This window comes from Myotis yumanensis, unplaced genomic scaffold (genome assembly GCF_028538775.1).
Source record: "Myotis yumanensis isolate MYYU_CA2020_CCGP unplaced genomic scaffold, mMyoYum1.0.hap1 SCAF_2, whole genome shotgun sequence".
Lineage (NCBI taxonomy): Eukaryota > Metazoa > Chordata > Mammalia > Chiroptera > Vespertilionidae > Myotis > Myotis yumanensis.
This window is the reverse complement of record NW_027223753.1, coordinates 93,693,123-93,707,165: the sequence shown is the minus strand read 5'-3', so window position 1 is coordinate 93,707,165 and position 14,043 is coordinate 93,693,123. Positions and strand designations below refer to the sequence as shown.

The 14,043-nt window shown below is 46.4% G+C and overlaps 1 protein-coding gene across 1 annotated transcript in view; it reads left to right on the top strand.

Moving 5' to 3' along the window:
• The first annotated feature begins 4,168 nt into the window (after nt 1-4,168).
• Nucleotides 4,169-14,043, top strand: part of NQO2 (N-ribosyldihydronicotinamide:quinone dehydrogenase 2) — a 38,265-nt gene continuing 28,390 nt past the window's right edge. Inside the window, exon 1 of the mRNA XM_070405814.1 lies at nt 4,169-4,189. The gene's annotated coding sequence lies outside the window, so the exon portion shown is untranslated. The remainder of the gene's footprint in view (nt 4,190-14,043) is intronic.

The following is a 14,043-nucleotide window of genomic DNA, read 5'->3' as shown; positions in this document are numbered from 1 at the left end:
GAGTTCTCAGCCTCACCCAGGGACAAGGGTTGAAAATGGAGTTAATCATTAACCATGATGAAGCTCCACCAAAAAAACCATTGGATGGGACTTAGGAAGCTTCTAGGTTTGCAAACATCCATACCTGGAGGGTGATGCACCCCAATCTATGGGCATACAAGCTCCTGTGCTGGGAACCCTAACAGAGCTCACCCTATGTATCTCTTCATTTGGCCATTTGTCTGTATCTTTATCAGATCGTTTAATATACCAGTAAATGTAAGTAGGTGTTTCCCTGAGATCTGTTAACTGATCGAGCAAATTAATCAGACCTGAGGAAGAAGAAGGGTCATTGAAACCTGCAATTTGTAGCAAAATCAGACAGAAGTTGTGGGTAACCTTGCGGCCTACTACTTGCAACTGGCATCTGAAGGGGGTCAATCGTGTGTGACTGAACCTGAAACCTGTGGAATCTGACTCTATCTCCAGGTTGGAGTGCTGAGTTAAGTTGTAGGACAGCCAGCTGGTGTAGTGGAGAACAACCCACACATTTGATGATCAGAAGGGTCAGAGCGAAGTGTTGTGTCAGAGCGAAAAACAAGAATGAGCTAAGCAGGTGACACACAGGAGGAAGGATTCTAAACTCAGCAACGGGAACACTTACAAAAGTATGCATGTTTGAGGAAACAAATAACTTACTATCACGATATCACTCAACCCGAGGCAGTTTAGGCTGATGTGGAGAGACTGTTCCAGGGCGTGGCCGCTGTCAGACCTGCAGGCAAACTGGACCAGGGCCTGAACGGAGACTGTAATCAATGACAGTTCTGACATAAACTAGCACCCCTCCCCTGCTACATGCTGCATTCTGGTTCCTGGGACAGGCCTTTGTCCTGACCTGGTCCAGCATGTGATTTCCCATACCTGGTAGCTTTCACATGCTAGTACCCATGACTGTTCCCCCTTTATCCTATATGATTCTTTGCTCCTGCCAAGCTGTGTGGAATCCATTTTGAATTGAAGCCACCTAAGATGTATTTAATGAGCTATGTCCATTAATAAACTATATAAATTACCAGACTGGAGTGGCTAGCCTCTTTCGTCTATCTTTCCCTGCCCTCTACTTACAGAGCTAGATTTTTAGTCCTGGATTCTTCACTGGGTCTGTGTATCAACAACTGGATATCTATGAAGAGCCTAATATGCGATGCCAATAAATTTCTACTTTACCTCACAGGCTACGGAGAGCCTCTGAAAAATTCTGAGCTGTGTGGTCACATAAACAGAATCATGTACTGGAAAGATTGCTCTGCAGCAATGTAGACAAATAGGATGAGGACAGAACAGAAGTACCAGTGCCGCAATATTTCCAATGAAAGACACCACGTGATGAACTGGAGGCACAGAAGGAAGAGCTGCTTGAGAACAATGCAGGACAGGCCCAGGGGATTTTAGGTAGGAAGGAGAAATCCAGCATAACTTTCAAGTTACTGACTTGGACCATCGGGCAAATGGCTGACAAGCAAGATTGGGAGAACAGAAGGCAAGTGAATTTGGAAGAGAAAATGAATTTCGTTTTTGATGTGGTAAGGTTGGGGTTCCATGGAAGGTTCAGGTCTAGGCACCAATGTCATTGTGGGATTCATCAGCCAATGGATGTAGCTGAAGTCAGGTGTTGGGGAGGCTTGCCAGGGAAAGGAGGGGACCCCTAGGAATGCTAGTACATAAGGGAGAATGGCATTTCCTTGTCTTTTTCTGGCATATTTCTAAAGACCCAGGGAAAGACACAGAGAGGCTGGATAGGCCAGAAAAGCACAAGAAGAATCAGGGAGTTATTAACAAAAGCACAAAAAGAGTTTTAAAGAAAGAGCTGCTACAATAATCAAAACAGTATGGTATTAGCAGAAAAATAGACACACAGACCAATGGAACAGAACTGAGAGAGCAAAAGTAAACCCTCATGTATATGGGCAACTAATTTTAGGCAAAGAAGCAAAAAACATACAATGGAGAAAGGAAAGCCTTGTCAATAGTGTTGGAAAATTTGGAAAGACACATGCAAAAGAATGAAACTAGACTGCTATTTGACACCACACACAAAAATTAACTCAAAATGGATTACAGACTTAAATAGAAGACCTGAAACAATAAAATACATATAAGAAAACATAAATACCAAACTTATGGATCTTGGTCTCAGAAAGCCTTTTGTGAACTTGACCCCAAAGGCCAGGGAAATAAAAGCAAAAGTAAATAAATGAGACATCAAACGAAAAAGCTTTTGCTCAGAAAAAACAAAAAAAACAAAAAGGCAACCAACCAAATGGGAGAAGATATTTGCAAATAATACTTTTGACAAGGGCTAATATCCAAAATATATAAATAACTCATAAAACTCAACAACAACAAAAAAACACCTAACAATCCAATTTTTAAAAAGGGATAGGAACCTGAACAGACCCCTTTCCCAAGATATACAAATGGGCAACAGGTACATGAAAATAGGCTCCACTTCACTAGTTCTTAGGGAAATGCATATAAAAACCACAATGAGACACCACCTCACATCTGTTAGAATGGCTATTATCAATAAGACAAGAGAGTTCTTACCATTTGCAACAGCACAGATGGAACTGGAGAGCATTATGCTAAGTGAAATAAGCTAGTCAGAGAAAGATAAATACCACATGATCTCACTCATTTATGGAATATAATGAACAACATAAACTGATGAACAAAAAGAGATCCAGAGTCAGAGAAGCATCGATCAGACCATCAAACCTCAGAGGGAAGGCAGGGGAGGGTGGGAGAAGGGGGAGAGATCAACCAAAGGACTTGTATGCATGCATATAAGCCCAACCAATGGACACAGACAACAGGGGGGTGAGGGCATGAGTGAGGGGGATAGAGCGTAACGTGGGGATAAGGACACATATGTAATAACTTAATAAAAAAATTTTTAAAAAAATAAGACAAGAAATAACAAATGTCAAGAAAAAGGAACCCTCATACATTGCTGTGGGAATGTAAACTGGTACATTCACTATGGAAAACAGTATGGCAATTCCTCAAAAAATTAAGAATAGAGCTACCTTAATGACCCAACAATCTTCCTTCTGGGTGTCCACCCGAAAAATTTGAAAACATTTATTCATAAAGATATATGTATCCCTATGTTCATTGCAGTATTATTCATGATGGCCAAGACATGGAAACAATGTACAGTACAGTGGGGCCTTGACTTACGAGTGTCCCGACTAACGAGTTTTTTGAGATACCAGCGGTCTCTCAGCTGATTTTTTGCATTGAGTTGATAGAGTAATTTGAGTTAACGAGCTCCGTAAGAGCTCCTTAACGAGCTCGGTCTCCGAACGAATTAAACTCATAAGTCAAGGCCCCACTGTAAGTGTCCTTCAGTGGATGATTGGAAAAAGAAATGTGGTTCTTTTATACAATGTAGTACTACTCAGATGAAATACTGCTATTTGTGACACCATGAATAGATCTTGAGAATATCATGCTAAGCCAAATAAGTCAGATGGAAAAGAACAAGAACCATATGATTTCAGTCATATGTGGGATATAAAACAGAAAGCAACGAAAGAACAAACAAAAGAAACAAACTCATGAACACAGACAACAGTATGGTGCTCACCAGAGCGCTGGGGCTGGGGGCAGGTAGTAAAGGGTAAAGGGGTCAAATATATGATGAGGGAAGAAGACTAGACTTTGTGGGGTGAGCACACAGTGCAATATACAGATTATGTATTACAGAATTGTACATTGAAACTTATATAATGTTATTAACCAATGTCAGCCCAATAAATTTAATTTTACAAAAGAAGCTGAGAAAGTGAGCAGTGTGGGAGGATTAGCCCATGTGTGACAGGAGTGGGTAGCCATGGCTGAGATGAGTAAGTGTCGGCTCTGAAGACACTAGGCTGCAGAGGTGTGGGGGGATAATGGCTGAGAAATGAATGGGGAAGCTACGTCAGATGCTAAAAACCAGCACGCAATTACGGGCGGTGTGGAAATGGCGGCTTGGGAGGAGGCCACCCAGGCCTGTCCAGCCGGAGCTGGAGGGATCAGATGGCGACTTTGACAGGAGGGTTCCGGAAAGGCGAGGCGGGGTAGGGCGGAGGAGGGGTGGATGGCAGGCCGTTCCAGGAAACACGAGCAAGTGACGGGAATGAGAGGGCAGAGCGCTGGGGTGAGTCCCGGAGCGCAGGGCGTGGGGTTCGCGGGAAGAAGGAGGGAGACGTGCTGGGAAGGGCTTGCCTCGGGGGAGGCAGCTGAGCTGTACTGGGAAATGGGCTCGGTGCCCCTGAGAGCTTCAGGCACCGCCCGGCCTCCAAGGGGCCAGCCCTGCACTGGAGTAGCGGCACCCCAGGCTCACCCCAGCTCCTCTCTCGCCTAGGTGCATGGGTGAGTGGAGGGGGGTCCGATGCGAGCCCAGCGGTTTGGGGACCGTCCTCCCGACCCCCATCCCCCGATCGCCCTCCCTTCCCGGGGCGCCCCTTCCTCCCCGCTGCGCGGCACCTGGCCTGGCTGGAGCCGCCCCTCCGCGCCCAGCCGGCTCCCAGAGTACCAGCCCTTGGTCTCAGTCCAGCTGCACCCACAGGAGGAAGCCGCTCCCTGAGCCCCCAGAACGCCACACCTGGGCGGGGTCCAGGGGACCAGGGCGCGTCAGGGTTGGGCGCAAGGGGAAAGAAAGGACCGGAAGAACGGGGCTGGGACAGGCCAGGGGCGGAGGGGGGGCGGGTAATGGGGGAGCTGGGACCAAAGGGAGGCGTGGCACCGCTGCAGGAGGACCTGGGAGGAGGATCCCCTGTGTCCGTCACCAGGGCCCTGCCCAGTGGAGGAGGGACTAGCGGCACCTACGCCGCTCAGCCCATTAGTTGGTACCACAGCGCCCTCTGTATTTCCTTCACGGCACCAGCCACCACCCTAAGGAGGAATTCCTCCCTGGGTTTCCACCAGCAGGTCACTGCCCGGAGAGGAGGCCAAGTCTCCTCACAGTCCCCGACCTGGGACAGCGCCAGGCGCGAGGTGCATCCACGAGGGTGGGCGAGGGGAGGGGAAAGAAGGGTAGGCCCAGGAGGCTGGAAGCCCGGGGAGGAGGAAGGACTGGGGCTCAGAATAAGGAGAGCTCTGCGGAAGGGCAGGGGGCTTGGCAAGGTCAGCATAGGGTACCTGCAAGAACGGTGTCAGCTCCCAGCACCACCATAGGAGAGCTAACCTCAAACCATCCGACCGACCGCCCATCCACTTGATGCACTCAGACCACTGCCAGAGCCCGCTGCCTTTGCCAGGGTTATGTCTCCAGATCATTAGACCACACCAATCACACACCTCAGGTGGGCCAGTGTGCGTACACTCTGTGCTCATGGAAGCCCTGAGACATTGCTTTCTGTTGTCTCTCCAATTCCATGTTTGGGATCTTATCTACACCTTAGAGCACTTTTACTGCACTTTCAAAAATAAGCACAATATATAATTTAACTTCAAGTTTATAGTAGAGTTTTCCTCAAACTACGCAAGTCCTTAAAATAGTAGATGTGTACCAGGCCCGAGTGGCTCAGTTGGTTGAGTGTCGTCGCCCTGTTCACCAAAAGGTTGTTGGTTTGATTCCTGGTCAGGCACATACCTAGGTTTCAAGTTCCACCCCAGGTTGGACATATACAGATTGATGTTTCTTTCTCACATGGATGTCTCCCCCTCTCTCCCTCTCCCTCTCCCTTTCCCTCTCCCCCTCTCTCTCTCCTTTCCTCTCTCTAAGCAATTCCTCCGGTGAGGATTTTTAAAAAAAAACAAAACAAAAAGATAGTAGCTATGCCTTGGAAGTTTTGCTGGTGCTTACTTCAGTGTACTATTCTCAAAGTTCGGATAAATATTGTAAAGTTGTGCTATTCACTTGGGTGGGCACACAGTGTCCAATTCAGGAGCTGATCTTCCTTTCTGCTTCTAATTAATCACCTTGGGTGGGAGCCAGGGTGCTATATCTGTATCTCTGAATCCCTGTGTATGCTTAGGGCTTCGCTGGAGCTGTTCCAGCTTTTATACCAGTAATCTCCTGTGATTGTACTTTTTCACTAAGTCCAGCTTTCTATTTTCAGTCCTTATTGGGAGTTTCTCTGATCCACCAAAAATTCTCTTCTTGTTTTCCAGTGGGACTAAGGGTTTATTATTTTATTTTTTCCCTAGTTCTAGGGATTTGGATGGAAAACCTCGGTATAAACTCAGTCTGCCATTATGTTTTTATCCTAGTTTAATTCCCCGTTTAGCTCAAGCCCAGCCCAGAGATTGTTCAACATAGACTATAATACTGTTGCAAGAGAACCAAGATGGCAAGAGTAAATGCCTGTACTCACCACCTCCCACAACCACATCAAAATTACAACTAAGCCCTAGCCGGTTTGGCTCAGTGGATAGAGAAGTGGCCTGCAGACTGAAGGGTCCCAGGTTTGATTCCAGTCATGCTTGGGTATGGGCTCAATCCTCAGTATGGGGCGTGCAGGAGGCAGCCGATCAATTCTTCTCTCTCATCATTGATGTTTCAATCTCTCTCTCCCTCTCCTGTCCTCTCTGAAATCAATAAAAACTTATTTTTAAAAATTATAACTAAAATACAGAACAATCATCATTCAGAACTGCTTAAAATCTGGCTGTATGGAAGTCCTACAACTAGAGAACTAGAGAAGAAAGCACATTGAGACTGGTAGGAGGGGTGGGGGCACAGAATGGTTGATCCAACACTCATGTGTAGCATTTTTTTAATCAGGAGGGATATCTCCAAGGTCTCCCGTGATAAGCAGGGGGTCTCAGCCATACTCCAGACCCCCAGCCCAGGGTTCCAGAGATGAGAAGAGAAGTCCCCTTAACTTCTGACCATAAAAACCAGCTGGGATTGTGGCTCAGTGACTAAAGCTGCTGAAGTCCCAGGTGTTCCCCTTAAAAGGCCTGTGCACAAACTCACTTCATCTAAGTTCCTGTGGGGCAGTAGCTTCGGGGGAATCCAGGGACATATGTGGAGGAACTAGACTGTCTGGCATCAGGACAGGAACTCAGGGGTGGCTTTCTCCCAGAAAAGGGTGTTCACAGAGGTCATTGTTCCTGTGCTTGAACCTCCCCCATTGCAGAGCTGACTGGAAGCCATATCTGAGTTCCCAGCAGCATGGCCCACACCTGGGTGATTCCCTGAGACCCCAAGCCATCCAATTTTTATCCCCACCTCAGCTGCTTTTCTATATGAATGGCCCTTCGTGGCTCAAGATTCAGACTTTGCTAAAATCTCTTAAACAATCAGCAGCTGGAGTTAACATGACCCTAACCCAGTGGTCGGCAAACTGCAGCTCGAGAACCACATGCGGTTCTTTGGCCCCTTGAGTGCGGCTCTTCCACAAAATACCGACTTCTGTGCATGGGCCACGAAGTTTCAATCGCACTGTACATACGCGCCTGCACGTGGTATTTTGTAGAAGAGCCACACTCAAGGGGCCAAAGAGCCGCATGTGGCTCGCAAGCCGCAGTTTGTCAACCACTGCCCTAACCTATCAATAAAAAGCCCAAGACCTAGCACTACCACCAATCTGCCTTGCTTCACAGTTGGGCCTCACCTGGGCACTTCCTAGCCCAATACAAGTAGCAGCCATCTGCAGATCTCTCTGTAGTTTCTACCCAGTGGACCCAGGCAGTGGCTGGCTTTATACATCCCAGAAGCCCCCAGAGCCAGTGCACCCAATGTAATCAGACCATAACAAATTACAACTCTACACATCCACAAGCAACACACTCAAGGGGAAAACTCGGTGAGCACCAAAGCACCAATGAAGCAAGTCCTGCTCCACAGAGGTGTCTCCTGCACAGCAGCTGTTCCATTGAAGACACAGCTGGCCCTCACAGTCAATTGGCCTGGAGGTCAATTTCTTCCAGTAACACCAATAGCAATCAAGTTTCAATTACAAGACTATGGACACAGCTCACACAGTGGAGCGCCTAGAGTGTCCAGCTCAGGAAACTGGGGAGATTGAGGCACTGGGCCCTACAGGACATCTAATAAACAAGGTCAGTTACCAATCCCAGGAGACATAATAGCTCTATCTAACATATAGAAACAGACACAGGGAAGTAGCAAAAATGCAGAGATAAAGAAACATGGTACAAATGAAAGAAAGGGAAGCAAGCAAACTACTGGATACAGAGTTCAAAACAATGGTTATAAGGTTACTCAAGGATCTTAATGCCAGCTTCACGGGAATTAATGAGAGCATTAAGGGACTTAGTGAGACTTTCAAGGATCTTAGTGAGAATATCAAAGACATGAAAAAGGATCAGTCAAAAATTAAGTATACACTAACTGAAATAAAGAATAATTTACATGGATTCAACTGTAGAGGATTCTGAGAATCATATCAACAATTTGGAATATGAAAAAGCAGAAAACACCCAACCAGAAGAGTAAAAAGAAAAAAACAATCCAAAAATATGAAGATTGTGTAAGGAGCCTCTGAGAGAACTTGAAATACCCCAACATTTGCACTATGGGGGTGCCAGAAGGATAAGAGAAAGAATAACAAATTGAAACCCTATTTTAAGAAATAATGACAGAAAACTTCCCCTACCCTGAAAGAAATAGACTTACAAGTCCAGGAGCACAGAGAAACCCAAGCAAGAGGAACCCAAAGAGACCCACACCAAGACACATCATAATTAAAATGCCAAGGGTTAAAGAAAAAGAGAGAATTTTAAAAGCAGCAAGAGAAAAATGATTAGTTACCTACAAGGGAGTGCCCATACAACCATCAGCTGATTTCTCAACAGAAACTGTGCAGGCCAGAAGGGAGTGGCAAGAAATACTCAAAGTGATGAATAGCAAGAACCTACAACCAAGATTACTCTACTTAGCAAAGCTATCATTTAGAAATTAAAGGTCAGATAAAGACCTTCACAGACAAGAAAAAGCTAAAGTAGTTCATCACCACCAAATCAGTATTACATGAAATGTTGAAGGGTCTTCTTTAAGAAGAGGAAGAGAATTAGAAGAAGAAGAAGAAAAAAGATCAAAAATATGAACAATAAAATGGCAATAAATACATATCTATCAATAATTGAATCTAAAAGAATTAAATGAACAAGAAGTCTAATGAACAAAATAAACTGATGGATAAAATAGAATCAGAGCCATGGAAACATGGAACAGAGAGATGAATCTCAGAGGGAAAGGAGTGGGGGAGTAAGAAGAAATTAACCAAAGATCTTATATGTATCCTAGAGGCCCGATGCATGAATTCATCCACCAGTGGGGTCCCTTGGCCTGGCCTGCAGGATCGGGCTGAAACTGGCTCTCTGACATCCCCTGAGGGGTCCTGGATTGCAAGCGGGTGCAGGCCAGGCCAAGGAACCCCACCAGTGCACGATAAGGACCTAGGAGGGATGCGAGAGGTTGGCAAGCTGGGGAGGGACCACGGAAGGGCTCCAGGGCATGTCTGACCCATCTTACTCTGTCCCGATAGGTCGGACCCCAGCAGCAAGCTAACCTACTGGTCGGAGTGTCTGCCCCCTGGTGATCAGTGCATGTCATAGCAAGCAGTTAAGCAGCCTGAGCATATCATTAGCCTATTATGCTTTGATTGGTTGAATGGCTGACTGGATGACCAGACACTTAGCATATTAGGCTTTTATTATGTAGGACTAGTGGCCTGGTGCATGAAATTCATGCACATTAAAAGGGGATTAATTTGAGGAAATATTTTAATATTGCTATTTGCCCTTTCTTTATAATAGAAGTGTCAGAGATGAAAGAAAATTAGTAAAATGTATATGAAAATCTTCCTCCTGTCAGAGTCTGAGGCACGCCGTGGGACCCAGAGTCAAGTCCCCACCCAGTCGTAGTGCCTCAAAATCGTGCGAGATCCAGACCCGGCTGGCCCCACCCTTGTCAAGCCCCGCTGGGTGGGGGACGCAGCCTCAAGTCCCCTGGCCTGGTGCCAGGCAGGGGAATCAGTTTCAGGGCCCCTGTCAAGCCCCACAGGGTGGAGGGCACAGCCTCAGGTCCCCTAGTGCACCCTCAGGTCCCCCAGCCTGGCACCAGAATAAGGGGTGCTGCCTGAGGTCCCTCGGCCCAGCGCCAGGGTGGGGGGCACAGCCTGAGGTCTCCTGTCCTGGCGCCAGTGCGGGGGGTGCAGCCTGGGTCCCCTGGCCCAGCACTGGTGCAGGGGGCACGCCTTGAGGTCCCCTGTCAAGCCCCGCCAGGTGGGGGACACAGCCTGAGATCCCCTGGGGCATGGCCTTAAGGCCCCAATCAAGCCCCACCTGGTGGGGGGTGCAGCCTCAGGTCCCCTGCCCCGGACCAGCGCCAGGCAGCCTCAGGTCCCTGCTGATTGCTCATTAAGGCTCTTTATGGGAACTCGGCCTCCACTATGGGTGCAGCCACCTTGTGTTATGGAACTCGGCCTCCACTGTGGGCACAGCCATCTTGTGTTACGGAAACCCCACTTCTGCTGTGGGCGCCACTATCTTTGTGATGGTGTGATGGTCAATTTGCATATTCCCTCTTTATTACATAGGATATGCATTTCCTATGGACACAGACATTAGGGTGGTGAAGGCCTAGGATGGGGCAGGAACTGGGTGGAGGGAGGCAATTGCGAGAAAGTGGGGTGGGGGCATCTGTAATACTCTCAACAATAAAGATTTTTTTAAAAATAATAATAATATTGCAAAAACAATGTGTCCCTGTAACAAAATCAAGCATTCCAGAAAAATGAAAAGGGAAGAATGAAATGTTTCTCTCCTTTCTTCCCCAAATAGCCTTGGTATATTAAAATATGTATATATGGAAACATCTGCATTTATGAGATACATTTACAACATCTGCATTTATATAAACACTAGAGGCCCGGTGCATGAAATTTGTGCACAGAGTGGGGGTTCCTTCAACCCAGCCTGCACCCTCTCCAATTGGAGACCCCTTGGGGAATGTCCGACTGCTGGTTTAGGCCTGATCCCTTGCAATCTGGGACCGCTGGCTCCTAACTGCTCACCTGCCTGCCTGCCTGATCTCCCCTAACTGCCTCTGCCTGACAGCGTGATCACCCCTAACTGCCTTCCCCTCCCGGCCTGATCTCGCCCCCAACTGCCCTCCTCTGATGGCCAATTTTGTTCTGATTGGTCAGTTTCTATGCCAGTCGGCATCAAAAGCTCTGCCTCTTAGGCACCCATTGGCTCCCCACAGCACCCAGATTCGGTTCTGATTGGTCAGTGTCTATGCCAGTCAGCGTCAGAAGCTCCGCCTCCTAGGTAGCCATTGGTTCTTCACAGCACCCACATTTGGTTCTGATTGGTCGGTTCCTATGCCAGTCAACATCAAAAGCTCCACCACCTAGACAGCCATTGGTTCTTCAGAGCACCCACATTTGGTTCTGATTGTTCGTTCCTATGCTAGTCAGCATCAAAAGCTCCACCTCCTAGACAGCCATTGGCTCTTCACAGCACCCACATTTGGTTCTGATTGGTTCAGTCAGCATCTCTAGGCCTGATCAGAGAGGCGGGGCAGAACAGCAGCTCCCACAGAGGCCAGGAGAGAAAGAAAGGCCCGGCTGCTGGCAAAGCCCGGAAAGAAAAAGGAAGAGAAAGAGAGAGGCAAGTACTCATCAACGGCTGCCACTGTGGCTGCGGATCAGACCCTGCCTCTCTCTCTGGGTCTCAGCCCCTGGGCAGTCAGCACTGGGTCGCCAGGCTGCAGCAGGGCAGTCAGTGCTGGGTCACCACGGCAACCCAGAGCTGACTGAAGGACTTCCAGGTTGGTCAGCCTTCGGTTGTGATTGGTCGTTTTGACCCTGGGCTTTTATATATTAGGATTTTATATAACATCTATACTTATATTAATACTTTTTATAAAAATGGAGCCATAATATTTATAAAGAAAGGCCTGCAAATAAATAATCCCCAACAGGAACTGAGACCCCCTTGTACTCTTATATTATTTAATTTTTCCCTAGAAGCAAATGAGATTAATAGCATGATTATCTACTCTTCCTAAGGTCTGTGAAAAAGACAGGCTGTATACTTTGGCACTGAGGGAGAACACATAACTGCCAGGGTTCTTGTTCCAGCATTAAGAAGTGTTCAGGAAATCTGGAGAAGGCTGTGAGTAGATTAAATAGGAGTCCAGAGATGAAATATAATTTTATAAGGCATTTGGGGGTCAGAGGAGCATAGTTTAAAGGAATCTAAGATCTCTTAGACTCAGGACCCCATGCTTTTTAGTAACACAAATTGTCCTGAGGTGAGGCAGAGATATACACTTCAAAGGGTCAGGGTTTCCTATACAGAGGCATTGTCAGAATGGAAGAATTAGCCTACGGCTGTTCAGGTGTTTGGCCAGTAGGAGGCAATAACATGTAGATTAAGATGCCCTGAGCTGTCTGGCAGCAAACAATTTAATGTATCCTATTCAGGTTTGGGGAAATGCCATCAGCTATTCCCAACAGGTGACAACATACGTGACTCAACCCTTGTTGAGTCCCCAAGTTCCATCAACCTTTTGATGAAACTCTTGCAATTATGACATGCTAGAATTGGCTTCCAGCATGTAACATCAGCAAAAATTTCTCCACATCAAGCCTCTTTATTTCAAACCTAACTCATTCTCTCTCTCTCTCTCTCTCTCTCTCTCTCTCGCCACCCCCCCCCCCCCACCCCCTTCGTCTTCAAGATGATTGCAATTATTCTTTGCACTAGCTCCCATTTCCCCTGGTAGTTTGTATGTTCCATGACTCCAGGGGACCAAGGAACCAGAGTCTGTTTTTGCTCAGATTTGAGTCCTCCAGGCCCCAAATAGTGACTGACACAGAGTAGGTGTAAACACTTTCTGAATGAATGAAGAATGAAAAAGGTGAATGAATGAATAAGTCCTCCTGTTCTCAAGCTTTGTCATTCTTTTATTATTTTTTAAAAATATATATATTTAAGATTTTCTAATTGTCAGCCATCAAGATAGTGTTGCATTGGTCTTCCTTAATTCTGGTTTGGTTTCCATGATCTCAATTCACTTCTTACCTACTTCTCTTTTGATTTTGCGTTGACACAAAACATTTAAAAACTTTTAATTTGCTAGAACACAAACACAAGGGATTTCTTCCATTGATATTTGATGTGAGATATAATAGAGGTGAAGTGTTTCATAAAAATATGATAAAATGTCATAATTACTATAATTTTCTATCTTTGGTGTTAAGGCATGTAACCACTCTTTAATCATATATAATACAGGACCAAGATTTGGTTCAAAAAAGTGATTTCCTTGAAAAAGACTTACTTGTCTCCAAGGCATTTTCTAACACTTGCTATTCCACAGCTTCCTGGTCCTTTCGTGGGATCCACACCACCCAGAGGTCTGGCTGTTGTTTTCTTAGAAGATCTCACAGCACAAAAGACAAAATACACCCCTCCCACTGGACACCAGGGTTACTTTCCCTCATTGTAGGAAAATCTACCTTCTGTTATTCCAGAGAACCTGACCTGCACCTCCCTTTCTTAGGGTGACTCATTTACTTTCTACCACACAACTATTATTTGAGGACCCCTGAGCCAATTAAACCAGAAAGAGGAGAAACAAAAACAAATGTTATCTTTGTGGACATTCTAGTATATTTGGAAATACCTTGAGTACTTTTCCTCTGATAAAGGTAATTCTAAAATAAAGTCTGCTTCCAGGACTTCCTAGGCTCACAATGCAAGGTGGCCCCGTCCCCTGCTGGCAGGAGGGCATCCCAGAGAGACCATATTCTCCTCCCTGAATACAAGGAAAGCAGCAGCAGCAGACAAACCAACCCCAACACCGTCTACAAACAGCAGCACTTGTGCTCATGAGGAACATTAGGAACACAGGGGATTCCTTACTTCTGCCCTATTGTTTGAACAGAACCATCCAAGGACACCAGAAATCAAGGCGCAGAGTTGGAGGACAATCCTTGGGATGTCATCATGGTAGATGGACTGCCAAATGAGATGGCACAAACCAGCAAGTGGTGGGAAAAGGAAAAAAGAGACAATGAGCTCATT